Source organism: Anopheles maculipalpis, chromosome 2RL, assembly GCF_943734695.1.
Source record: "Anopheles maculipalpis chromosome 2RL, idAnoMacuDA_375_x, whole genome shotgun sequence".
Lineage (NCBI taxonomy): Eukaryota > Metazoa > Arthropoda > Insecta > Diptera > Culicidae > Anopheles > Anopheles maculipalpis.
The window spans coordinates 38,594,709-38,622,119 of NC_064871.1; the positions used below are offsets into that span (position 1 = coordinate 38,594,709).

General features: G+C 41.6%; 4 protein-coding genes across 4 annotated transcripts in view; all 4 read left to right on the plus strand.

Annotated features, from left to right (window-relative positions):
- The window catches only part of LOC126557843 (fizzy-related protein homolog), a 444,135-nt gene that overhangs the window by 387,022 nt on the left and 29,702 nt on the right, over nt 1-27,411 (plus strand). The gene's annotated exons all lie outside the window — the stretch shown is intronic.
- The window catches only part of LOC126557770 (transmembrane protein 104 homolog), a 333,753-nt gene that overhangs the window by 243,884 nt on the left and 62,458 nt on the right, over nt 1-27,411 (plus strand). The window lies entirely within an intron of this gene.
- Nucleotides 1-27,411, plus strand: part of LOC126559566 (protein kish) — a 416,586-nt gene that overhangs the window by 114,289 nt on the left and 274,886 nt on the right. The window lies entirely within an intron of this gene.
- Nucleotides 6,571-27,411, plus strand: part of LOC126557356 (sodium/hydrogen exchanger 9B2) — a 200,570-nt gene continuing 179,729 nt past the window's right edge. The window contains exon 1 of the mRNA XM_050213097.1: nt 6,571-6,580. The gene's annotated coding sequence lies outside the window, so the exon portion shown is untranslated. The remainder of the gene's footprint in view (nt 6,581-27,411) is intronic.

Genomic DNA, 27,411 nt, shown 5'->3' on the forward strand with positions numbered 1-27,411 from the left:
CTGAATTTTAATTGTTTATTTAGCATTATTTTTAATTTCAATAACGTAATATTATTATCTTTCTTATGACTTTTTCACATCTGCAAGAAAACATCACAACCACAAACGATAGCCGTATGCCCTTGCTAATAATGTCACTCGCCACCAGCTGGTCACAGCTTCCTAAAGGATCTTCATGACCGCCGTGCCGAAAACTCTATAGTCTAGTCTGGAGTATGAATTATTCATCGCAATGTGACCAGTTGCTGCGTACCAAGAGCGTTGAGTTACAATGATTATTATAATAATCTGACGGACCATTTCCGCTCCAAAACGTGCATCAGGCAAATGTGCAGAAATATTTCTCCTTTCTGGGAAACAACATAAAGATAACAAGGTGCATCACATTGGGAATGTTTTTAGCTACTTAATTTAGTCCCTTACACGATTACAGACACAGCCACACATTTTTGGAAGTATAATGTTTGTTTTTATCATCCTTTCTGAAAATTCCGTTGCATTTCTGCTCGAACGATCGTAGTTTGAAGTACATCTTTCGATCGCCGTACAACCAGCAACTTGTACACCCGGTTGGCCAACACAAACATTAATATTTATTAACTTATGTATGAGCAAACAAAATATTAAGTTCATCGTTTGTCTCTATGCAGACGACAGCTGTTTCGATTCCCACAAGAATCAAGAATCAACGTAGCAATTGAACGAAAGTAAAGACAATCGAGACAGCCGCCAACCCGGGCAAAGAAAGTATTTTTCTCTATCTCTCGAAACCAAATTCAAGTTCAATGTCACCCTGCAACGCGAGATGGCGTGTTCCGGCCGCAGGGTGGTAAATAAAAAGTAACCCGAAGAAGCGGATTCTTTCGCTTTACTTTGTTGAGGGGCCATTGTGTTCGTGTTGTGATGTGTCTTCAATATAATGCAATTTATGTGCTGCCTGATGTTTGTATTGAGCCGCGATACACCGATACTATCTGCCGAGCAACATAATCTTTCATATTCTTGATAAATCGTTCAATCCAATGTAAATCCGTTGCGTTTTTTTGCTCTATGTTAGTGTACCGAGTAGTAAAAAGGGTTCCGTTTTACCCTGCCTTTGGTGCAATGAGAAACCATTTATCGTAGGCTTAACAGTGCCATAGTCACGATCTGATTCGCAATCAATATAGCTGATGATCGTTTATCCGTGCACAACGAGCCAAAGTGAAGTGCAACGAATGAATTTCCCCCGCCACACGATCGTAATGTAAAACCGTGGTCTGTTATTCCGTTTATGTAGCATCCACAGTAGATAAAACATTGCAATAGTAAAGACACGATCTTTGATGCGGAAGCCGCTGAAAGGATTCACGTTACAAAAACCAAATTCTGCGCTAGAAACTCTTTACAGCTACGAGCTGTCTGTCGGTAGCAAACATTCAGGCGCACCACGGAGCACCGCTTCCAGGGTGCACAGAGAAAAGCATGGGCGCGTGTTTTATTTTGATGCACCATCCGCATACATTGTACTGGTACCAGGGCAACGATACGTGCAGATATGAACAGCTCGTTTCTCACTTTAGACTATTTTATGCTTGAAAGCGTCCGAATCGGCTTTTTGTCCCGCACGAAATTGGTTTTGTTTCATCTTGATTTTGGTATTTCGTCTTCTGCATCCGTGCACGTGTTTCGGCATTTCTTTTTTCCTAAGCATGGGCTATAAGTTTTCTTGCAAAAACTGGCATCAAAATGGGTAGTGCAAAAAAAAAAAAAATAGAAACCGTAACACATACAACGCGCAGGAAATATTTGGAGTGAAGCAGAAAAAGAGCAAAAAGAACAAACGTGTTTATAAACACCAACGCTCATCTCTACTGCACTGTTCGCTGCACTACAATTTCAAGCGTGTAATCATAAATTATGAGTGAAAAATGGCCACGAGACAGAAGCGGCCAGGATGCAAGGAAAACCAATGGCAAAACGACGGGTTTCTGGATGATCTATGAAGAATTTTCGCTGCAATTTCGTACGGATGGCGTGAGAAAAAGGGTAAATCTAGGTGAAGTATATCTAGAATTGGTCTTCGTTTGTTTTGTTTGGAATTGTTTAAATCGAGCGTTACGATAAACCGGATGTTTGAGGTAGTATTAGTGTTTGAGGTTATGGTAGAACATAAAGAATAAATATCCTACAGAAATTGATTGAACTAGGTAAAGTTTTATTTATTATTTGTCTTCATAATCAGTTGTCTCCATAACATAGAAAGTTCTTCGTCATTTCAAAATATCATAAAAGGAATAAAAATTTCAGTTTGATGTGACAGAAGGATGAAATTAGCAGCATTGTATAAATACAAATTTTCACATTTTATTGTGTTCAGACGAGCCAAAAACACCAAACCACGAAAAATCGGCTCGTGTCACAATTAAAGTGGGTGGTACGAAAAATCATAAAACAAAATCTAATACTCCACTTCTAATGACAGCATTCGGAACAAAGCGACATCCAAGTACAAACAACAGACTACACATCCACACAACCAGCTTTAAACATTTGTCAAACACTTGATTCAATGCAACGCAATGCTTCGTTAAACATTTGAGCACCATACAGACAAAGAGCCACGCTACAGACTATTTGGTGAGCATCCCGTAGGTTGACGTACTTCACATACGGTATTGTACACGCACCAAAATCAGCAAGCCGAAAAGTAATTTAGAAGCATATATAGTCGTCAACATTTATTTGACTTTCTAGCCAGTGCATAGGGCTAGGTTTTCCGAAGGCGAGTGGGAGAGCAGGAAACGAGACTTTTCCGGAGCAGCGTATTTTTCGGTTCATTTCAATAGCTGGTTTATGCTTTCATTTGTGTTTTGCGTTTTGCATGCTTTCTAACTTCAAAGATGGATATTTTGCAAAACTTTCGCATACGTAGAAGCGTGCTAAAGGTAAGGCAAAAACAACTAAAATGAAGAAAACTCCAAATCGTTTATTACATCCATCAACAACAGTTTGGTGAAGTTTAATTTGTTGTTGTTTTATTTGTCTGATTTTAATTTTGCTATTCCTCAAAAATTGAGTTTCCGGTATCGGTTTACAATCCTATTCGGATTCGGTGATCCTATTCGCCCAGGACTCCAACACTCCAACCATCTGAAATGCCTTAAAACACTTTTCTAGCACGAGCTGAACGATCTAGCCGAGGTGTATGTACATTGCTTAGCTTTTTTCTTTTATTTTTGCCCCTGTCAACTCCAACTCCTGCCCTGCCCTTCACAATTTGTCAACACAAGCATCAGCGAAGACCGCCTAACAAGGGAAGGCCGCAGGAGTTTGAAGGGATATAACTTTTGCTCCGTACAAAACAATTTCGAGCAAAACATATTTGATTATTTGAACAATAATGAATAAACAATGAGAATACAATACTGTCGACATGTACCCCTGCGTCTAACCTAACCAACCTTCCACTTTCTTTTTCGCTGCTCCCACACATACGCACGCACACTTCCTCACCAGTAGAGTCCTCAGCTTTTGGGCGTCCTTTGAGCTTCCGTGTGTACTCGTCAGCTAGCCTGTTCTTTAACCTTGCCTTACTGCTTTTCCGCTGCTGGTGGTGCTCGATTCCTTTCTATTCCGTGCGAGTTGAAACCGCAAACGGCAAACGAAAATCCGGTGTTGAGATACTCACCAAAACAGAATGTTGCCTGATATGGAGATACTGGCTAGTGGCTGGTTAGTTTAGAAGTTTCACTGCTTTCATGACCACCATAACGCGAAACAGGAAACGGTTAAATATGACTCGTGACTTTTGTTCCGTACCGTTGAACTCGTAGACTATGGCAACGATGGTATATCATCTTTGTGTGTTATATTATATTGCCTTTTCGTGCCTTTGATTCTTCCGCAGACCTTTTTTACTTTTCCCTCTCCCAAGCCACTTTCGATGTTTTTCTTCATTCCTCCCTTGGTAAAAAATGTGTGTAGCCTTAGGCAGACAAGTTGTGCATTGTGCAATTTTCATTAAATTCGCTTCAGTGTAAGAACCGATCGGGAGGAAATTTTATTTATTTTTTATTTATAATTAATAATGACGGTCCAGTGCCGTATTGTCAACACCGCTTGTGTTGAGTAAATTTTATAATCATCTTGATAAGGTATTTCCTCCTTATTCTTTGCCTTATCCCGGGCATTCTCGGTTAAAAATCGGGAGGAAATATCGAAGCGAAATTTTACTGCATGCCGATCAGTCTGATTTATATATGATATTTATGATAACTGTTTCTTATTGCTTTTTGGATGCTTTATTTGTGTAACATAATAATCAATCCAGAGCTTGAAGACTGCTCTGGATTGATAGAGTAAACAAAAATTACTAAAGAAAAGACAAACAAATAACTAATGTACAATTACTTGGTTTATGTATTAACTTGATATGCGTAAACACAATCAACAGTGCCATGTCGTTCATTTCGAATTCTAATCAAATTCTAAGCAACCAAACCGTACCATTTTACCCCTATAATGATTCTATATTATATCTTAATAAAGCAGAATTAAATAATTTAATATCTACCGGGGCGGCCCGGTGGTGTAATCGACAGCGGCGCCAGTCCTCAAACGATAGAACCGGGGTTCAAATCGCATTCGAATCGTCCCCCCGTAGTGAGGATTTTGATGGCCGGCGTGACCTTAGAGGTCGTTAAGCCAAGAGGAAGAAGAAGAATGAAACTCTACAAACTTTCACTCCAATTTATACATCGACAATGTTAACAAAAATCTACAAAGTTGATTTTTCTTTGAAATTTGTTTTTATATGAACAAAATCAAATATCCTATTCGCTCCAAAACCTACAGAAAACAGTTTGTAATGATTCTTAGAAACGCGTGTTTGATCTTGATATTAAACACCAACCAAAAATTAAGCATTGAATTACATTTTGAGAATTTTAGACATTGCTAGTCACAAACAACGCTCTTGTTTTGGTGCAAGACAACATTTTTATTAAACATTGGTTGGATGATAATTGGTTGGTCTCTCATTACTTATTTTGATACAATCATAGCCTTTAATTTCTTAGCAAATGCTTACACCTCATGTAATAGGACTCTGGTGGTCTGACATATACAACTAGTTACGTTTGTACATTTATATAAAATTAGTAAATCGTCCCTGAAAATTATCTCCTCCCATGGATACTCTCCATTCGGAGAAGACCCACAAAAGTGTATGGGTGACTTCTTTATTTTCTGTCGTTCCTTAACGTTTCGCCAGTTTAAAATTGCTTCCAATTTCCATACTGCTTGCTAAGTTCAACGATACCTTGTCTCTTATTGTTTCGAAAGGAGACGAACCAGAACCATGTGTAAATACGTTTTCCTTCTAAAACACCACCACCCTTGGCTCACGCTTTGCATGATCAACATTGCACTAGAAATGTATTTGTTTTGCACACGAGATGCTTCTTCTGCTGCCACCTTCTTTCACTGTGTCGCCTGACGGCAGCAGCTTCGTGTTAATGAGCTTTTCTTCATTCGTGCTCCGTTGAATCCGTTGGAACCCTCACAACCCTTAACCATTTTCCAGCGCTATCCCGTTGGATGGGATTGAATCTTTGACGGATTTCATCTGCGTCAGCCAAACGGTACGAGTAAACAACGCCATTTCACACTCGCTTCGTTACATTCCCGGTGCGGAAAGGGTGGAAAATTAGTGAGAAATTTTTAACAAGAAAAATACCCTTTCCTCTGACACCGTCTACTTCACGCAGAGGCACTATGGGACCAGGCACTAAGTGCAAGACGATTTGGCTACTCGGTATAAAAGCAGGCAGATCGTAGAAATAAATATTAGGATTTAAACGCATGCTCACCATCAACGCATCTCATCAGTAGAACTGATGCTTTTTCACGTTGATAAATTCTTATCCATCCAGAAGCTTCTTTTTCTTCTTGGCTTAGCAACTTACATCGAATGGTTGACTACAGATGCTAATAGTTGGATAGCCAGCCTTCACTACAGCGGAACGGGCTGGATGGAATTTAAAAACTGGTCCCGTGTTGTGTAGACCGTCGGCGATGTCGCTACACCACTGGACTCTGGACTGCCCTTACTGAAGCTATACGTACGGGATAATTCCCGAACTATAGTAAATACGTAAATAAATGTATATAAATATCTGTAAACAAGCTCACGTAGTATCTTATAGTCCCAACATAAATTGTTCACATTTTGACATTCGATAATCGATAATAACAATAATTTAAACCTTGTACATCGTATCATACATTGTACATACATGAGAGTGCCATAGCTTTCCACCAGCATGTTCTTGCACCATATATTCCACTGCGCCAGCGTCGTTAATGCTGTTATCGCCTACGAAACAAACGCACGTTAACTGATCCGCACAGATTCACTAACGATGGTGTCGAAAAATTTGCCATTTCAATTAGTAATATTCTATGCGCGATGCTTTCGAATTGGCGGGCCAGATTTTCCTAGTTTGCACGAGATAGCACACCTTGCTCGCGTACGCCACCGAGGCTTGGATAACTTATTTCCATTTATTGCTAAAATCAACAATGGTGAATTACTGAAAATTGGCAGAACGCGGTGAATTTGCCCCATTTTGCATACGTGGCAGAATATATGATTGCAGCGATGTTCGCTTCGTAATCGTGTCGATGCTGGTGAACGGCACGGTGAAAATTTCTCCACCTCAAGCTAAGTCAGAAACACTCTTAGCAGTGCGAAGTGTGCTAGACAAAGAGTACAGAGCGATCGTACGCGACGGAAAGTGTTCCGTTGCATTACCCCGCATCAGAACGTATTTTTATCTCACCGAATGTCAAGTTGTACGAGCGATTGGTGCTGCTTGTCTTCAGCAGGAATGGTAACAAGCGTACATATCGCACCACCACAACCAGTTATGCACAGTGTAAAGTGTAACCATGTACCATGTAACGCGCCGATATGAATTGTTGAATTCAATTGCCCTTCGCTAACCGGCATCGTGAACCACGTCCAAAAGCACATAACCGTTACCGTACCCGTTACCCGTGAACATGGGAGTGCTCCGGAAAACTTTCCTTCTCGCAAAACTTACGCTCCCGGCATCCGGTTATGTTCGAATTTTGTAGCTCACTCACACGCTCCATGGGCCATGTGTGGTAAGCACGGCCGAACGGGGATGGTGCAGTGTATGGGGAAAGATAAGAAAATCAGGGTGCTACCGATTACCAAGCCACACCGGTATATGGACTACATATCGCCATTAGCTGAGAAAGCGGCGCTTATCGGTGTTAGGACGAGTGCTATCAAAAATAGTAAAATCCGTTGTTCGCTACTGTGTTGCAATTCCGCAAACCCGCGAGCGAAGTGCCCGGTTCGCTGGGATACGCCCGACGTTCGAAGACACGACAACAATCGTTATCTGTAACAACCCGAACACAAGCATTGATCACACTTCTCTATTGCTTTACCACCGGCCCCACCGGAGCGAAGCTTCCCCTCGAAAAACACTCCTTCTCAAGCACTAACTCCCCGTTTTGTCTATGGGAGAAAAACTTTTCCAATTGAATCCGGCAATCGGTGGAAAGTTTTCTCCGAAAACTGGCGTAACTTCTTTCGCTGCGCGGTGGAAAGGATTTACTCATCCGTCCCGTTAGTTGGTGTTTGGTTCCTGTGATCGTCCACCACCTTCTTTTCCTCATTACTAAATTTCCCTCGGCAAAACCCCGCCTGTACGAGGTCGGTGGTTTTATTAGCTCAAAGAGATTATCAATTTGCTCTGGCTTCATTCGTTTGTGTGGTGATGCTGCGTACGGATCGTACGAAGGGTTTACGTTACGCGTTAGCAATAATTCGAACTTCACAATGCTCTTATTGCCAAAGCTACATAACATTGTTGTAGTAAAACGAACAAAGGTAGAGTATGTTATGAAATCATTATGTGGAAAAATAATTTATTAAATGGCAACCATGCGGATCGTAGTAAAAACCATCGCTTGCAGTGAGTACTGAGTATCCAACTACGTGGTATTAACGAATATAATAAGCCATTCGATGGCCAGCGTCACCTAGTAGGACGTTAAGCTAAGAAGAAGATTTAATTAAAATACTACAACGATTTGCAGAAATATTGTAACATCTAGGTAGCGTTCTCTTCTCTCTTATCTTCTATCTTCTATGTCTTCTTCATGGCTTAACTACCTGTAGGATCATGTCGACCATCAAATGGTTTATTAGGCTTCCTGATACCACACAGTTGGATAGTCAGTCAGTCAGTGAGTAAATGTACAGTATTGAAACTTATCATTGTCTTGGCCTATACTCACTTACTAGGCTTATTAATTAGACCCTTGTTGGATGGTCATTATGTGGGAACGGTCCGGATAACATGTGTTTCTTGGTCCTGCTAAGTGAAGGCATAGCTCTCCCGTAGGCATCGCCATCGCCTCTGTCACATGATTGCTTCTTGTATAATGGAATTTAAGTTAATCTTTGCTCCCCGAGAGCATTGCAGGATAAAATTGTTCTTTGTCACAGAATATCATCAACTATCGGCATTTTATACAGAAAAAATGATAAAACATAACTAGAATTACTTTTTTACAGACAGGTAAAGGTACAATAAGTAGCATTCAGCTGCATTATTCATCAATTAAATTGATTGATTTTATTTTAACCATCGCAAGAGCCTCGTTACATGCTACCGTTGTGTGAAAATTTGATGCTGTTACCAAACCGCCTTTACACGGAAGCTCAATTAACGAATCATTTCAAAGATGTTTCTTTGCTTTTGCTAACAGGGAAAAAAAACTCAATCAACTAACCACGTTTCTCCACGCCAACGCACATGGGAAATCAATTATCGACATTATAATCTCTTAAGCAAAGACCCCATTAGTTGAAAGGGTTTTACACTAAAATTAATACGTTAAAACACCTGCACCTCAGATAATTTCGGGCACCGTTTACTTTATCGTCACTAATATCACCGAACATCGGTAGAAGGGAATTGATCCTGGTACGTCGACTAAACTAGCTACATTATAAGCGCCCCATCGCTTAATCCTAGTCCGAAATTCGCTTCCGGGTGTGGTAATTCTCTATGGCACGTGCGAATCGCTCATATTGGAATTTTCCAACAAGCAGCATAGAATAACCGTACACATTGACGATTCGCCACACGATGGATGGCGATTGTCCCGAAGGCACATGCACTTACTACATCGTGTGATGCCGCTATTCACCCATGCCTACCACTGCAAAATGTGCAACCCCAGCACTACACCAGAAAAAGGTTGGCCAATGACTAGATTTTCTTTCCATACTTAGCAGTTCAATCCAGAAAGAATCCGATTCCCCAATTCGCCACTTTCGGTTTGTAGTTACTTCACTTCACCATGTCTCCACGGACGTCTCTCAGTCATCTGATTCTATCGCTTTCTTAAGACGCTTTGGAGACGAAACAGGGAGGCAACGTTGGCCACTTCTTTTCACTCAAGCCAGCACTTGGCTCATATATAAAGTTGGCTACAATATATATCCACTTTACGTGAGGTGAATAAATATTTATCCTTTCGTCTCGTGTGAGCTTCCCGTTAGCTCCACTGGATGGTTCAATTGTGTTTTTTTTTTCTTGCGTTGCCTGCACTACCATCCCCGACTCCACCAACAGTCTTCCTATCAAACTCACCGCTCTTTAATAGACTGAAACCCTCAATCGAAGTGACTATCGGCATCAGGCAATGGGTATTTTCTTTTTCAAAAAGCCGAAAGAAAAAGGCTTCCCTCGGTGAAACGCTGCAGGGATCTGGAAACACACCAGCTCGCTCTCGCCTCCCCATACCCTGGTTACAGAACAGCATTTGGGTACAGGCAATGATAAATATCGGTACGAAGAAAATCTCAAGTGTCCTCCCGGGATCGTCCAGCTTTGCCGCCGGATCTGTTCAGATGCCCGGCGGATTGCGGGTGCACTGCTGCTACAGTAAAGCTCAAAGCTCCTGACCTGATCTTGGATGCTTTCGCAAATGCTCACATCGGTCGCATGCACAGAATACGTGCTGGGAGCACACTGACCAAAGATCTGGAATCCTCGTTATCGTTTGTTTTGTGAAGCTCGTCTCTTGCTAGACCACCGTTGAGCTGGCTTGAGCGGGCGGAGGGATGCTTGTTGAAAGATACAGAGAGCATGCTCGGGTTAAACCGTGTGTCCATACGACAATCGAAAGTGTCTTATGCAGCTACCCCGAAAAAAAGGACATCTTTTGTTGTAGTTTTAGCAAGCGGTGCTAAAGCAATCGGATCAGGTGTGTGTGTGTGTCAGTATGCATGTATGTGTCGCACTAACTCGATTTTTGTCAGCTACTCAATTTTTCACCCATGGTCGTTTTCGTTTTCGATATTGAACAATTTTACACTCCCAACGACAGGAACAAAGGTGGCACAGGGACATGGCGCGCTGAGTGCCACCAGTGTTCGCTTCGAACTGTGAGCCGTCTGGAAGGGATATTGGTGCTGTCGAAGATACATATCCATTGGATCGCTTTCTGTGCGCTTCAGCGTACATTTGTGAGCCTTATGTTGGAAGGCATGTTTCACCTAATTGTGTCTCTTTACAGCACCATTTTCACTGCACCGTGTCAAAGAGCATCGTGTACGAATTCAATCACCCGACATAATGGCACACTATTGTCACGCACCACCACCTTCACTAACAGTAAGGAGCGGAGAAAAGGAATGCAACGAAATTATGACATTGTTCGGTAAAAGAATCGATCACACTTACGTGAATAGGGAATCATACCACACTCCTGCGGCGTCTGCAAACAGTGTTAAAACTAGATTTCAAATTTAATTATAATGGTTTTTTATTTATACTTGTATGATTATTTGTAAAAATAATGGCGGCCCGGTAGTATTGGTGCCATCGACATCGACGCCGGTCTACAAATGGCAGGTGCGGGGTTCAAATCCTATCCGGATCGTTCCCCCGGAGTGAGGACTATCCAACTACGTGGTATCGGCAAGTCTAGAAAGCCATTTCGATGGCTGGCGTGACCTAGAAGGCCGTTATACCAAGAAGGAGAAGAAAAACATAATTTACAAATCACTATTCCTTTCAATGAAGTTTAGGTTAGGAATACGGCTTGAGTTTAGGTCGTCATTACGCAATGAAAATTAAAAAAAAAATGATGTTTAAGTTAAATTTTGTTCATTTTATTATTTATTTTAGTATAACGGCTCCACGCCGTATTGTCTAAATCTAGTACATTGCGCTGGTTTTATTCCTGTGCTTTTAATGTTTCCCGTTCAATCCTATCCCTTTTTTGCTTTTACTTCTTTCAGATGGTCCGGTGGTAGGGCCACAAATTCGCTGGTCTTCACACGGTACGACCGGAATTCGAATCCCATCCGGACCATTCCTCCCTTAGTGAGGATTGATTCACCAACCAATACTCAATAAGTCTAGTAAGCCATTAGAGAGGATGGTTTGACCTAGAAGAACGTTAAGCGAAGAGGAAGTAGAATAACTTTCCCATGGCTAAAATTGCCTTAAAAACCACTAATAAGTGTTTTTTTTTAAATACAAATTTGCCTTAGCAGTGCCTTAGTAGGCGGAATTACAAAGATTTTTTCAATAGATTCTCCTGCGACTGCAGGCACTGTTAACAATTTCTGGATATCCTGCAGCCTATGGAATTGGAAAACCCCTGTCATCTATGGTTTTTAATAAAATTAATAATATTTTTGACTTCCTTAGGACCTTAGGACCATTGTAATTTTTTTTATTCCGATCGATCGGCCTGCCTGCCGTATTGCTTTCAACTAATTGTACACCTTTCATATTAGTTGGGAGACATTTTCTCCTCCGAGTCGTGAAAGAGCACCCTTTCTCGGGTGTGCGCGGTAGACATTTTATATTTTTTCAACAAAACAAAATGACAACAAAAAGCAATGAATAATACTTTTAAATTTTTCAACAAATATGTTAGCTTTTATTTTCTAAAAAGCAACATTTTTTTTTGCTTGAACCATAACATTCCTTTTAGTCAATCAAGCAAAGACTTCAAAGCAGTATCAAACAATTTTCTATTTGCAACTTCAAATTTAAACTTTGTAATTGAAAAAAAAATGTAATTGATGGAGTCACACCTTCATCGATAGAGGTAAAACATAATTCTAAGAATAAAATCACTTGTCAGGCATTATGTACAATGTTTTTCCCCTTCTGCACATCAATAACAGCGTACTGAGAGTGCGGTTTGAATAAAATTTTCAATTAAAAATGCTGTGTGCATAAATGGCATATCGTATCCTTAAACCCGGCAGAAAATGCGTATACTATTTCCTGCAAGGAGAAAAGTGGCATGAAGGTAAAAGTCTAAAAGGAAATTTAAAGTTAACCATTGAAAATTTTTGATTTCCTGACTACTAAGTTCATACTTTGAAGCGGTGCTTTTGTGGAGGTATAGGTAGACCCAAAACACGCCTTGCCTTACTTTTTATACTTTTTTTTTACTTCCATGCTGCTTCTTTCTCCTTTTGTAATACTGTTTTGCTATGCTGCTAGCTAGCAAGCTACCAATAAACTTTGTATGATGAATGCCAGCAAAAATGAAAGCAACATTTCGTACAATCCACTCGAAACCTACATCCGAACGTCTAATCCAGCAATCAAAATGTAACAATAGACCCTTGTCTACTGCAGGTGATTTAACATCGCTACGTTTAATGCGGGTCAGCAAACAGCACAAATTATGGGCAACTCATTTCATTAAACTTCTGCAAATTGTATCGCTTATGGATACAGCTCTGTTATAAAAATTCGTTTTCCAGAAGGTTAGCAAAACCTTCACTCTCCATCATTGAAATAAAATCAATTATAATTGTGTGTGCTGTGTGCGTGTGTGGCTCATGTTTGTTTGTGTATATACAGTGTCCTGAATGCCCAACAAAGGTAAAACCCACTGAGGATAATAATTATTTGTGAGTGATGTTTTTGTTGATCCAGAGTAAACGTTTTGGTGGCTAGAGAGCAACATCAAAAAGCCATGTCAAATGTCAACAGGATGCAGGAGTGCTGAATAAACTTCATGTTTACGTGCACAATCTTTCATAAGTTTATCTGTTTAACTATTTACATTTAATTATGCACGAGGCAAGCTTTGCATTATGCAACATTAGTGCACAATAATAAATACAAATAATTATCATCGTTATACCAACGATTGATAAGATGTGATAAAATTACAATCGAAATACATTGGCATTAATTTCAACGTTTTGAGAAAACTGAATGAACCGTAATCTAAATTAATATTTGTTGGAAAATAAAGTTCCAAGCTATTTATTTTGTTTATTTATAATCAATGATAATGAATTATAATTGAATAATTTATAATAACTAACGGTGTAATACCGTATTGTCAACACCGTTTGTGATGACTAAATTATATAAACAAAATGATAAGGCATAAGTTGTATGCGACAGCGGCGCTGGTCTAAAAACGGCAAGGACCGCGGTTCAAATCCCATCCGGACCGTCCCCCCGTAGTGCGGACTGACTACCAAAATACGGGAAGAGTGGTATCGGGAAGAGTCTAGTAAGCCATTCGATGTCCGGCGTGACCTTAGTGGTCGTTAAGCCAAGAAGAAGAAGATACGACATTTCCTTACGGTTAAAAGTTCTCTTTCTAAATATGTGTGTGTGTGTGTACTGGTCCTACATTTATATACGAATGATAAAGAGAATCAACTGATACTGAATATAGTGTATAGCTCGAGCCACATGGAGCGCAAATTGGAAGCGCAAACGCGTTTTAGCGCGACGTGTAGTCACAAGATATTTGCTTACGGTAGCAAAAAATACCGGATAAAATCAATTTTAAATTACAGTACAATGTTATTATGCATAAAACTATCGTAAAACAAGTAATTATACGTAGTTATCTTCATCTTTCGTAACAGAAACGCTTTGTTTACAAATGTTTGCGCTCAACGTTTATGTCTACCATACCCAAAAATGATTTTGACACAACGCTAGGGTTGGCGTTTTCTTTTGCGATCCATGTAACCCTAGCTTATAAACTGTATTGTATGTAATACTGAATAATATTACGGTTCCACGCTCTATTGGCTGAATTCTGGTATGTCATCCTTCAATAATTACAGGACATTTCCACCTCTTTCTCTTCATCCGAATATGAAACCATTCACGGAAACTCTTTTCTTCATCTCGGTTATTGATTGCTCAATTACAACCGATCCTAGGACATGATTTTCGTATTATTATACACGGGTTTGTTCCTAAACGTTCCACTTCCTCCAACCTCATGTGTTTTACGTCGTTCGTGTCGACTCATCTTGATGTTGTGCCTCAAGTCGACGCTATTTACACGGATTTCAAATCCGCGTTTGATCGCGTTCCTCATGAGTTACTTCTTGAGAAATTGTTACAATTAGGGATCAACAGCATAATTGTTTCCTTGTTGCAGTAATTTCTAAGTGAGCGTACATATCGTGTTAAACTAAATGTTAATTTCTCTACTACCTTCGGTTCTGGGGCCGGTGTTCCCCAGGGTAGTGTCTTAAGTCCTCTATTGTTCGTCCTATTCCTTAATGACATTACTTCTGTCTTGCCACAAGATAGCTTTCTTTGCTATGCCGATGATGTGAAAATCTTTTTCCCAATCTCATCGGGTGCGGATTACGTTTTCCTTCAAACTGTTCTTAACCGTTTTTCCTCTTGGTGTGCTCATAACTCTCTCACCCTTTGTCCTGTGAAGTGTCAAATCATTTCGTTTACTCGTTCCCGCACTCCTTTCCTCTATCCTTATGTGCTTGATCAGGTCCTAGTCAACCGGGTTTCGCTGGTCAAGGACTTAGGCGTATGGCTCGATAGTGGCCTTACCCTAACGTCCCACATCGACTCTATGGTTGCTAGAGCCTGGAAAACACTGGGTATCCTGAAGCGTATTGCTCGTGACTTCTCTAATCTTCTGTGTTTGAAAATGCTGTACTGTTCGCTGGTCAGGTCATTGCTGGAGTATTGCTCAGTAATCTGGTCACCAACGGCTCGGATCCATATGGATCGAATCGAGCGGGTGCAGAGGTCTTTTACCAGGTTTGCGGTTCGCAAATTCCTTGGAAAATCCACCTCCACCCTGCCCGGTTACGAGTCAAGGTGTCATCTGCTGAGTCTTGACTCTCTCGAAGACCGTCGATCACGTTCCCAATCACTTTTTATCGCTTCCCTCTTGTTGAACTGTATAGATGCTCCTTCTCTGCTTGGTTCCATCCCGTTCTATGTCCCTAACCGTTCCCTTCGTATTCGTCCCCCTTTGATTATCCCTAGGCGCCGTACGTCTGCCGGTCGCAACGATCCTTTTTTGAGGGCACTGCGTTCGTTTAACTCCTCGTCTCTTGTGTTCGATTTCCATCTCTCCCTTCCATCCTTACGCTCCAGTATGCGGTCTTCCCTTTAGCACTTAACTCCCTCCCCATTTCTCTAAGTTTAGAGTTAAATAATTTTAAGTAGAGTGTAAGAGTGTAGTGTAGCCTATAGGCAGACAACACGTTAATAAATAATAATAATAATAATAATAATAATTATAACCTTCAATAATTGTGTAAAGAGCGAAGTCTCTCAAGCTCGTTTAAACCCTAACCTATTCACTGCAGTCTTCACTATTCAACACAAGCTGTGAAGCATCAGCGATACCTTCTAAAGAGAGCAGTTCACCGAATCATAGTTCCACCAGGTAAGTTGTCTCAAGCATCACATCCGGCTCACCTCTAACCCCGAGATGATATCTATGAAACACATTTCAAAATAAACTGGCCAATGAAGACAAAAAAAACTGCTCTTTACGAACACGGGTCACCGGTTTCCGACGGTCATTTGCACATGTTTGTATGGTGGCCCTAAGCAGCGGAATGCTGTAGTTTACACAATGGCGATCAAAGAAATTCTCACGTCCGAAGCCCCTGGGACCGGCCAACATGGAAAGCAGACAAACCATCACCACGTGCAAGCACCGAAACCCCCGGAACGATGTGATTCGTGATTCGCTCCTCGTTTTGCACCGCACGTTAATGGTGTCGGTTGGGGGAAAACGCTTTTCTCAACTAAATTCACACTACCAACCCACAACTGCACACGCAGCTACCTTCTGCCGCGCGCCCACAAACACCAAACAGCATAACGAACTGACCGACTTCCATTCGGGTGGACGATGTGTGCCTCTCTAAACCCTCACCACATTCAGCGCACAATTTCCCTATAGAGATTCGCGTGGTTTACGCTCTGCGGGTGACTACTCTGCCGACTATGCACCGGCACTCTGTTCGTGTTCGTAAAATGATGTTCCGAAAAATAGCACCCATACTGCGTGGAATCAGCAGCAAAAAAAGCAAACAACAACTCCCTGAAAACGTCATCATCATCAGCGTCATCAAAGCGTGCAGCGTCCTGTTGCTTCAGCTGCTCCGTGGCAAAGTCACGGAGCCCTCCGATTTTCGCTCGAGAGGCGGGCATGTTCACACCGCTAGTCGAACCGTTCCACCTCCGCAACGAGCCGACCGGTCATTTTCATAGCGATAATGGGGAAGCGCGCAGTAGCAGGAGGCAGCACCGGGTAACGCTCCATTGGTGGCCAATTGTTCGGAAGCCGTTTCCGTACAAGTGCGCGCGGGTTTACATACCGGTTTCCATCCTTCGTGCTGCCGCGCCAACTGTTTGTTGGTCGTTTCCGGTGTTTTTTCACTCATCCCACCTTAGCTGGTGCTTCCGCTTCCTGACACTGGATGGTTTTGCGTGTTTAGTATCGCGTGTTGATTTTCCTCTATTTTTCCTGTCCCGCTTGGCACGGCTGATTATGCTGACTGGCTTTGGTGCACAGCTTTTTCCACCACTCTTAAAACGCTCCACGTTCACGGTGGCGCTCGCAGAAGTTGGAACCGTCGGTTGGGTATTTTTTGTTTGCTGCTAGCACAGAGCGGAGGCAGAGTGGTCCGAAGCAGAGGTGTTGGTGTATCCAATACACGGAAGCATTCGCACATTGGTTGCAGATCTAAAGTCCGATTTCGATATACGAGCTGCGTGAATAATAAATTCAATTTCGATTTCCTACCGAACTCGAGTGGTTTAGGTGTGGAGCAGAGGCCAACAGGACAAGGGATTGTTTTTCGGAAAGTTAAGGGGTTTCAAAGCAAATAACACCGTACTCGTAATGAAATGTTGCATACCGCAGGTGGAAACGATTAAAATTTGAAAGATATTTTACAAATACTTCTATAGTACTTGGAATGTAGCTGTGCAAATTTAAAATAATAGAATAATTAAATAATGTTGAATTGTGAACCTCTTAATATGTGTGCAATTCCATTTATGCAAAAATGAATAATGTGTGTATGCATAGATTACACTAGCGCACTTTATTTTCCTCGAAAATTCACTACTTTTTCACTTCTCGAAAATAAACGCTTAAATAACGCCGCCTAATTTAACGTAAAGAAGAAGGTCCTTGTTATATTTTTTATTTAAAATTTTCTGCTTTTCTGAGCATATTTTATCAACGCATTCATAATCGACACTATAATGTACCACAATTTCTGAAACACTTTAAAAAAATTGAATCCAAACCACTGCTAGCAGCCGAATTCGCCCAACTTCACACATTTCACTAACAGACCATTTTGCCTCAACAAAACGCGTACGATTTTTGGTCGGAAATCGCCTAACATGGCAAAATTCGATTCATAACGCTTTTCGTTTCACAATCGCCCGGTCATCCGATAGTCCACAAAACGAACGAAGAAGAAAGAAAAAAACCCGCATACAGGAGATTCACGTCCTTTGCCGGGCGGACATAGCGTAATCGGCTAGCAATCGCGAAACGCGTCCCATGTCCTCTTAATTCAGCAGATTTTTCACCCGACTGCGTGTGTGCACGCTGCGGTACCGTACGGTAGCACAGAGTGTGGCCGCTTGTGTCTTGTGCTGCATAGTTTGGCTCGTTGTGCGTATGAACAAACGATCCTGAATGCTGATCGTACGCTTGAAAACGTTTTCATCGATGGTAAAATTATGAAACCGGAAGTTTTGTGGGTGTACCGTTATTTTTTACTTTTGTTTGGCATTTTTTTATTCGGTCATGTTTTGTTTCATTTTGCTAACTTGGTTTCCACCGGTTGGCGGTTGACGCAGAACGCGTAAACGACATTCGAGCATGATTTTGCACAGCATTTGAGTCTGTTGGCGGAGTAAATTGACTCAATCTAATGAAAAATAATAGCCGCCGGTCTGTGTTAGATCACTTCCGATACAAGCTAACGTTAGGCCTAGTGCAGAGGGTAGTAGCGACAATATATTGTTTTGGATTCTCGTGCAAAAAAAAAAATCGAATCCAACGTAGTGTTTGGTTGGAATTTTTAAGCGCAGACTATAACACTCAAAGACTGTTATTGCAACATTAAATTTAAATAAAATTAAAATTTAACAACGAAGAGGTTCAACAAAATTTCCCTACTCTTCCTTCTATTTCGTCTACCTTCGACCTCTTCACCAACCCCCACCATCATCTAAATAGGTTTGCGATTGTTTTATCTTCAAAACCAAAACATCATTTGCTAATTATTTCATACGAAAAAGCCCTTTTGCACCCTCGAGGGATTTAGGGGTACGTACTGATTGAGCAGGTATTTTTTTAAATACTAGGAATGTAATTAGAGTTTCCGGTAGGAGGGTTTCCTTTCTTGTTTTGCATCCCGCCTCCCACGAAACGGAGACAAACAACGCTGGAACTTATTTCTCGGGGCAATTGGTACGAACTAAGGAAGGCTATTTTCAGTACGATACACCTTTACTCAATATCAGCGACCAATGATGGGTTTTGCGAAAGAATGGATGGAAGGAATGGAACAGCAACTTAAAATCAATGATTGTTTGGAGAATAAACGACTTGTATTGTCCATTTTTAGCATTGCAAATAGAACCTCCAACATAGGTTAAAAGTATCAACCTTTTTGTTGTTTAATTCCCTTTGGTAAAACAGTTTTGATGTGCTTCCTCATATTGTAACAAAATTAGTTCAAAATTCATTGTTGTCTAAGTAGGTTTATTTGACTTTCTGGAAAGCTTATACAATGTTAAAATTTGTTAAGTTGCTGCTTGATGTTTTTATACTCAAACAGAGTATGGTGAATTATCAATTCTGGATCGCGGTTACCACATAAAACTAAATGAAAAATGCACCATTCACCACCAACCCAAATTGTTTCATTAACTAACTTTCATACAAAACTTCACCTCCGCTTCCCATCCGGAAGATATTACGAGCTGCCCTACGCACCCAGGAGTTTGCAGATTTTTTTTCCGGTTAGCTTTAAAAAAAATCTAACAAAATGAATTCCCAGGCCTCAAAGATTTGTTCAACGGAAAAACCTCAACAATCCACCAGCTGGCGCCGCTGGCCGTCAACGCGGCCGGAACGCACTGGCAAACTTATTCCGTCCTGGCGCATCCTTTCGCATCCGCAAAGATGCTTCCGCTGTCGAGCTGTAATTTGCTAAATAAATGTCCTCCCGCTAAAAGTTCTACGCTCAAAATGCGGTTTCGCCAGCGCCAGCCTTCCGGTCGAGAAGGTAAATGATAATTCCGCATGTTACACATTAAGCTGCACCGAGGACGACCCTGCGACTCACTGTGCGTTACACGGCATAGTTTTGCCGCACGGTAGCGTTGGCCGCAGACTTTTCAACCCTCAGCCATAGAGCTCCGGAAAGGTTGATTACCGGCTTAAGATAAGAAATCTCGCCTAAACTTCGAATGCTACGGGTACGAGCAGCAGCAGCACACAAATACACCTGAGCAATAAGCCTCGCACCGGAGAAAATTGTTTGCTGCACAGCTAACGCAAACAAGATGGTGGCACGATTGGCGGTGTATTTTTTTGTTCTTTAAGGCCTCGTCGTTCCACTAATGGACGAGTACTTTAGGTTGTTTATTAGATTTGCACGTCCCGTGGCCAGAATAGTGTTGGCTGAGTGGCTTTAAAGGTGTATTTCGCTTTTGTTTTTTTTTTTTTTTTACTGGCACCGCACCATTGGACGCTTAGTGAGCCGGTAATTTACCACCTGATAAGGTGCTGAAGTTAAGGCAATCGCGGAAAATATGTAGCTCTTTAGAGGCTCATTTTTCAATTTTCCAAACCACATCCCAGCTTAGCGGCCAGCGCAGACAGCAAGGGAACGCCGTAAAGGTTGTAATTTGCACGCCTTTGATCGTGGGACGTTGGTTAAAATATTTTATGTAAAATATTCCTAATCACCACCGGTACATCCGGCATTTTCAGCAAGGTACGGGCGTCCATTTCGAGTACCGTGATTGTTAATTATGCGGTCAAATGGATGAGCAGGGCTTTTGCTGTTTGTGGGTGACTGGGGATTTGAATGAGGAAGTACAAAATGTAAAACTGGTATTTCTATCTGTATAGATAAAAAAAACTTGTTCCAAACTATCTCTAAAGTATATGTAAAAAGTGTAAAATTGAAAAATAAAAAAGAGAATGAAAAGTCTTCAATCTTCTTCTAACATTTTAATAGAACTTGAATGATTTTTTTTATTTATCAGCAATGGATTATAGCAAGCGAAATAGTATATTTATTTAAATACTGGTACAATCGTGGTTTCAGGCAATATTAGTAGTATCAATCAAGTCACACTTACTTACTTACTTATCAAGCGCTACAACCGCTTTGCGGTCTTGGCCTACCGCAGCAGAGTCCGTTATCCCGGCCTTGATGGCGGATGATTCCACGCCAGAGCTTTCAGAGCTGGGTCGTCCGGTGCCATGCGTACAACATGGCCAGCCCATCGGAGCCAGGCGAGCCTAATTCACTGCACGACGGTGAGGTTTTCATACAGTTCGTACAGCACACATACAGGGCCAACGATTCTTCTGAACATCTTCATGTCTCAGAGGCGTATGTGAGTACTGGGACTATAAAGGTACGATACAGTCCCAGCTTCAACCGTCGCGACAGGGTTTTTAAGGTGAGATGCTTCCTCAGGCTGTAGGCAGCATCCTAGCGCGCCTACAGCCTCCTTCTTTACTGTTTTCGGTGTTGACTTTTGACCCAAGATAGTTGAAGTTTTGTACGACCTCAAATTTGCGATCACCTATCCGTACATCACCCCCACGTAGTTCCGGATTTCTTAGTATTATCTTCTAGGACTAGACATGACTTAGACTCAAGTCATACTTAGATGCTTATAATTATTCAACTTGCAACAAAAGATTGTATTGTTCTTTTTTTGTATTATTTAGGCTGGACTACTAAGGCTCAACACCGAATTTTCAGCACTTCTTGTAATGATATTGTAAATATTTCTCAAGGCATTTCTTCCTGAAGTTTTAGTCTTGTCCTGGGCGTGCTCGGATACAAGTATAGAGTATACAAGTTGGTTGATGCGATGAGGTTTGTGTTGTTGAATGTTTTGCTTGGTCCGGTTCTATCGCTGTAGCTATCACGGTGGCAAAGGTAGGCCGATTTTTGGCGGTGAGATACTGCGAGAGGGGGAGAATGAATTTTCTTCGTTCTTGTCCAGGCCTAACACATAAAAGGGTCCTTACTGGAACAAAACTCATAGTTTTACAGAAAAAGAAACAAGAACAAACATTCGCGTACAGTGTTCTCCAAACAGTTCAAAATTTACAGATTAAGCTCGATCAGGTCAGTATCGGATACAAGATGGATCGGCAAGTTATATCCCGTAGCAGTAAGAGCGACTTTGTTGCTCACCAGACTGAACCCGGTAAACACTCCCGAAACCGACGACAACGTAGACCAACTCGATGTGTCAATGCTGGATCTCTGGCTGGATCACCTACCTTCCTTTTACAGCAGAGTGGAAATTAGCCTCGTTTTTGGATCACCCGTAGTACTACAAAACATATTTAAGACGTAGACAACACGGATTGGAAGGATGATGGGGAATCATTGTTCAAAGATTAGAGATTAGATTAATATACTTGAAAATCAACGCACTTGACTTGACTTGTTGAACGCAAAGTTGGATAGTCAGTCCTAACTGCGGAGTAATGCTCCGGTTGAGTTTTGAATCCCGGCACTGCCGTGTTAAGACCGACGCCGCAAACGTCCTTACTACCGGATCGCCTCCTCTTTCAGTATCATAAAAACCAAAATAAATGTTTGAAAAATGTAATAAAAATGTACATTTATAACGTACAGCTTCCGTGACGCGTTCGTTCGTCATTTGCGTTGAGCGTTTATTCTTTAACGCAACGTGAAGCAAATCGCCTAGTAAACGCGACCTGTTCGCCGATCCGCCCTGTCCATTTTCATCCATCCTAATGAGCGCAACTTGGCACACGATACGAAACTCGACTGTGTGGGGTGGGTTTTCTGGCCACTCTCTACCATCTTCGCGCCATCTTGCAGCAGTAAGCAATATCTTGCTTAGCGGCACCGCCATTACCGTCACGGTCCCTCGGTGCTCTCGAATCTTAATGTGCCGCAAATGTTGTTCATTTTGGGGTGTTTGAATTTTAAATGGTTACGAATATGCACGGCTGGCCAGTGTCATCTCTTCCAGCTCGTTGCTCTACGGTTCACATAAAAGTAGCTAAGTTGGTACGCTGGAGCGAGGGTCAAATGCCATTAGAATAATGCGCTAGCAGCCAACTGTACAACAACCTACGATGTTTGGTAGTTTGGCTAGCGAAACAAAAACCAACCAAATAGAGCCATTTTGGCTATTTTCCATGTTCTCACTTTTGTAGCTGCTACCCATTTGCTCCATTCGCTTTGCCACGGCCACCGCACACACAGGCTATGTTTGGGAAATGCTAGCTTCAAAGACATTGCACTTACATTGCCACCTTTGGTGTATTTGTAAATTTCTACTATTAGTATTTGTTTGTGTTTCCGTTCTGCTACTCTTTCCTCCACCAACCGTCTAAAATGCTTACATACCTCATTCGGCTCAGGACATTAACATAAGACGTTATAAAGAAAACATGACACGGCACATCCCTCGTCGGTGTTTTCGGAGCCTCAGCTATAGTTTGCCAGTGTCAGTCCACTAAAAAAAAGCTTCCATCGTAATGTCCCAATGTGCAGTAAAGCTTCCCAACCGTGGTGAACCTTCCAACACTCGATATGAATAAATTATCGCATAAAACGCCACTCCACCCAAAGCTGCTCATGAATGTTGCTGCCAAAACAACAGCAAATTCCGCTCACGGGAGCGTACCTCTTACGGGCGCCAATATTTGCCGCAAAACAGCACAGGATGCCTCCTGTATTCCTATATGGAGAGAGGTTTTCTTCAAAAACCATAGTCAGTAAAAGAAGGCGGTGCAAATAAGAAAGAAAAACAGGAAAATCCAAACTACCGCAGCATACGATGCGGTCATGTATCATCTGTGAGCAAATCTTTAATGCATAGCCGAGCCGATGCGAAAAACAAAACACGATCTGCCACCGCTACACGTCTTCAGTGGCAGTGCCGGTGAGTTTGGGAGAGCTCAAAGCAAGTTCAATTTCCACTGCTAGAATTTCAGGCACATTATCTAATGCTGAAGGAGGTTCACTGTAAACTGTAATATTATAAGAGCTTGAATGTAGCGTTTTTGAACCAAGATTGGCTATTTTATCTTTATTTCGAAATTTATAAGCTCATACTAACAACACCGGTTATTCATGACAGTAGTCAATAAACTAATAGAGAAATAAATATTCGCTCTTGATTTGACAATCTTCATTTAAAGACACGCTGTACCATTTTGACTCGTTTGAGTGGCAATCGGCATGGTCACCTTTTGAAGAGCAAAACTAATGTCTTACAAGCATTACAAAACATTTTATCTGATCCCTGAGAATGAAATACAACTCTGTGAATGAACAGCATTATCTGAAGAAGGCTAGAGGAGTTGCTAAAGGGTGTGTTAGTACGTGTAGTGGTGCTAGTAGCTCCGATTTTAGTCGCATACAGCTATGACATATCAGGAAACATGTTGAGAAATAAGTAAAAAAAATAAATGTTGCGATGTTTAGATTGGTACCTCGTCAATATCATCTTTCTCGTGGACATCAATCGCTTTTTTGCACTCATGGAATTCAGACTATTTACAAATTATATAGCAAAATTAATTACAGAGATGTAGGTGGTATATGTCAGCCCATAAATGATCTGTTAATTATAAGGTATTGGCGTACTGATGGACCTCCGCGCTTCACTGCAAAGATCTACTAATGATCATGGAATGCTGGTTTAACGATACAATAAGTAGCGAAAACTGATGTCATTAAATGGAATTGAACAAGTGACTAATAAAAACACATGCTTGATACTTGATACCATGTAATTCAAATTGGCTTCAAATCTCAAAAATATTGTAATTATTCAATACTCTTAAAATCCAAAATTAGCCAACGTGAATTCCACACGAATTCGATCATAACCAACTGTGTGTTTTGGAAAATGAAAAGCTCTCCTTTCTTATCTTAATCAACGTGCATGGTATTATCGCTGCCTTGGAAACCTCATTTTACACACAGAAGCCTTCCACCATCACCAATCCGTGTGGCATCGATTTTCATCTCGAACGTTATCGATGGAAGATGGAAGCATTTGCCAAACTTATTAAACTAATTAATTCGATCCCAACCCAGCGCCGTGCTGTGTGTATCTCAAACACCGGAGATGCCTCCTAACAGTTGCTGGCCCGTGTGGCAAAAGGCAGCGACAGAAAGGCAAAACAAACACAACACCGACGACAACCGAGCAGCAACACACTCTTAGAAGCTTAGCCGAAGCGGCAAAGGGGTAGAGGGACACGCTATCAACCAGGGCGACAGTTTGGGTTCACTTTGCCGCAATTGTCGCTTGCCTGATGACACAGTTCTGCAACCACCATCACCACCACCAGGGTGATGAGGAAGCGACAAGCATTAAGCATTAGTGCGAAACGTATCATTTTAATTAAAATTTTAACCCCTATCAAAACCCGTGAGTCCGTATCGTGTCCCTGTGTGCTCTTCCCCTACTCGAGACATCGAGAAAAACCTCAAATATTCTTCCAGCCAACATGGCTAAAACTGAAATTTCCTTCGATTTTCACTCATTGACGTACCCATATACCGTCTGCATGTGGGTTTCGACGGTTTTACCAACGTTCTCAAATCGTCCTAGTGAAGGTTACAACTTATCAATCCTTCCAACACAAAGCTATGTCACTAGAACACAAACCAGATCCGATCTCGTATCACTGCCGACGGCGTTTATTAATATCCTCTTATCGGTTTCGGGGTAGAACGGAACCCGCTCGTTTCGCTGTCGGCTTGCCATAGCGTGGGCAACATACACACGGCGAACTGGGCGACTCGCCAAGAACACGAACAGGTGTCCATCCAACCGCAACGATCCGATTCACCGAAGGTCACCGTATCACAACCGCAACACAACAGTGGACCCGCTGCCGGCCGATCTCTACTGACAGGATTGCACTTAATCGAGTCAGCTCGCCGCTCTGGTGGTGTGAGTGGGCACTGCCCGGGGTTTGATCTCTGCCCAGGTGTTAATGTACACATAGTGCTGTCTATTATCCATTCCCCGAGAAGCTGTGGGGTGGTATCAATGAAAGCAAACGGTATCGTACATAAATATTTCGTATAATTAAATCAAAATGCAGCAAGCAAATTTAATAACAAAACTAAAGAATGATCATTAAAGCTGGAGTATGTGGAAGATAGTTAAAACATTTTATAAACGCCAAAACAAAATTGATGTTGAAAGGCTCAGAGCCTTTTTGTTAGTGTTTCCTGTTTATTTGTACTAGTGTGTGTGTGAAAAGTAAGGTGACATTGGATGTCAAATTTTGCGCGCCAAAAGAAGCTCCTTGTTTTTTTTTTAATTTTTTTTTTTTTCGTTTGTCAGTATGTATGTTTTCGACAGTTCTGCCACGTTTCAAGTCACAACATCAACCCGACTAGGAGTGACAATTTGTTTTCGGTGCTGCGCCAAGTGTTTTTGTCCACATTGACCATGTCCAAGTATGTGGAGTAGTGCGGAAAAATTGCGGATGTTACAAAAAGCCTTCGGGGAAGAATCGAGGCCCAAGAAGTCGCGTCAAAGCCGGTCGAAAATCAAGGTGATGATGACGGTATTCTTTGATTACCGTGGGGTGGTTCACATGGAATTTCTTCCGAAGGGTCAAACGGTGAACAAAGAGTACTATCTAAGCGTAATACGGCAGTTGAGGCCATCCATCCGGCGAAAGCGGCCGGATTTGTGAAAAAACATCAGCTGCTTTTTGCACCACGATAATGCGCCCTCCCATGCGCCCCCACGATAAGCCGCAGCGACGGCGGAACTAAAGGACATCCCAGTATCCGTGTTTTCCTTCGAGGGGTTCGTGCTTCGATGAGTGGGAGAAGAGGTGGAAGAGGTACATTGCATCGGAAGGGATTCGCTTCGAAAGTGATGAACTTCATCTGGCCTATTAAAAAAAAAAAACATTCGAGAAAAAAAAACGCAGTCACTTTAATTTTCGGGCACAGTAGTACGTGCCTGTGAACCGTCTATAGCTAAAGGACGCTGAGCAACATGTAAGAAACAATGTGCAATGTGTTTTGAACAATTTAATATCAAATTTTAACAACTCAAACATTTACTAACAAACATTGACTAATAACAAAACCTTCTTCAATCAAATACGGTCAGCAACACACATTGAAATCATTATTATTGTCAACGCCACGAACATAATAATTTCTAGACTTGATATTTTAATTTTCTTGTTCTCAGCAAACGCCCAGCCAGGGAGTACCAGGCGATAACGTATGCTTCTTTGACTAGCACCGTACATTGCTTAACCTTATTGAAGATACCATGCTATTTCAAATATCTTTGCAAAGCTTTATTTTCAATACCATTAAATTAGTACCCAATATGCTAAAATTTACACAGTAACTTCAATATAAGTCTGTTCCTTTGCACAAAACGCCATTATCCATCGATCAAACCGCTCAAAATGTTTCCTAGTTATAGACATTGCAAATACTCACATATTCCGATGCTCCAGCAGCCAACCAGGGGACTAATCTATGCGCACCTCCAACTCCCACCAACATTCAATTATTGTTTCATTTTATTCAGTCGTAAAAATAACACCGGTTTCCCTACTACCACGACGCCTGCCATACTGGTTGGTGTTGAAGCATGATTTTGACCCATCATCAACTGATCAGCTCTTCCGTCGTTATAGTCAGCGGAACGCAACGCAAAAGAGGTGCAGATTTACGACCGACAACGGGCGGCCGTAGTGAGGAGTTGCGAGGTGATTCAATCATCGTACTGCGTACTTATCTCATCGTGGAAAACAGCTTCCCCA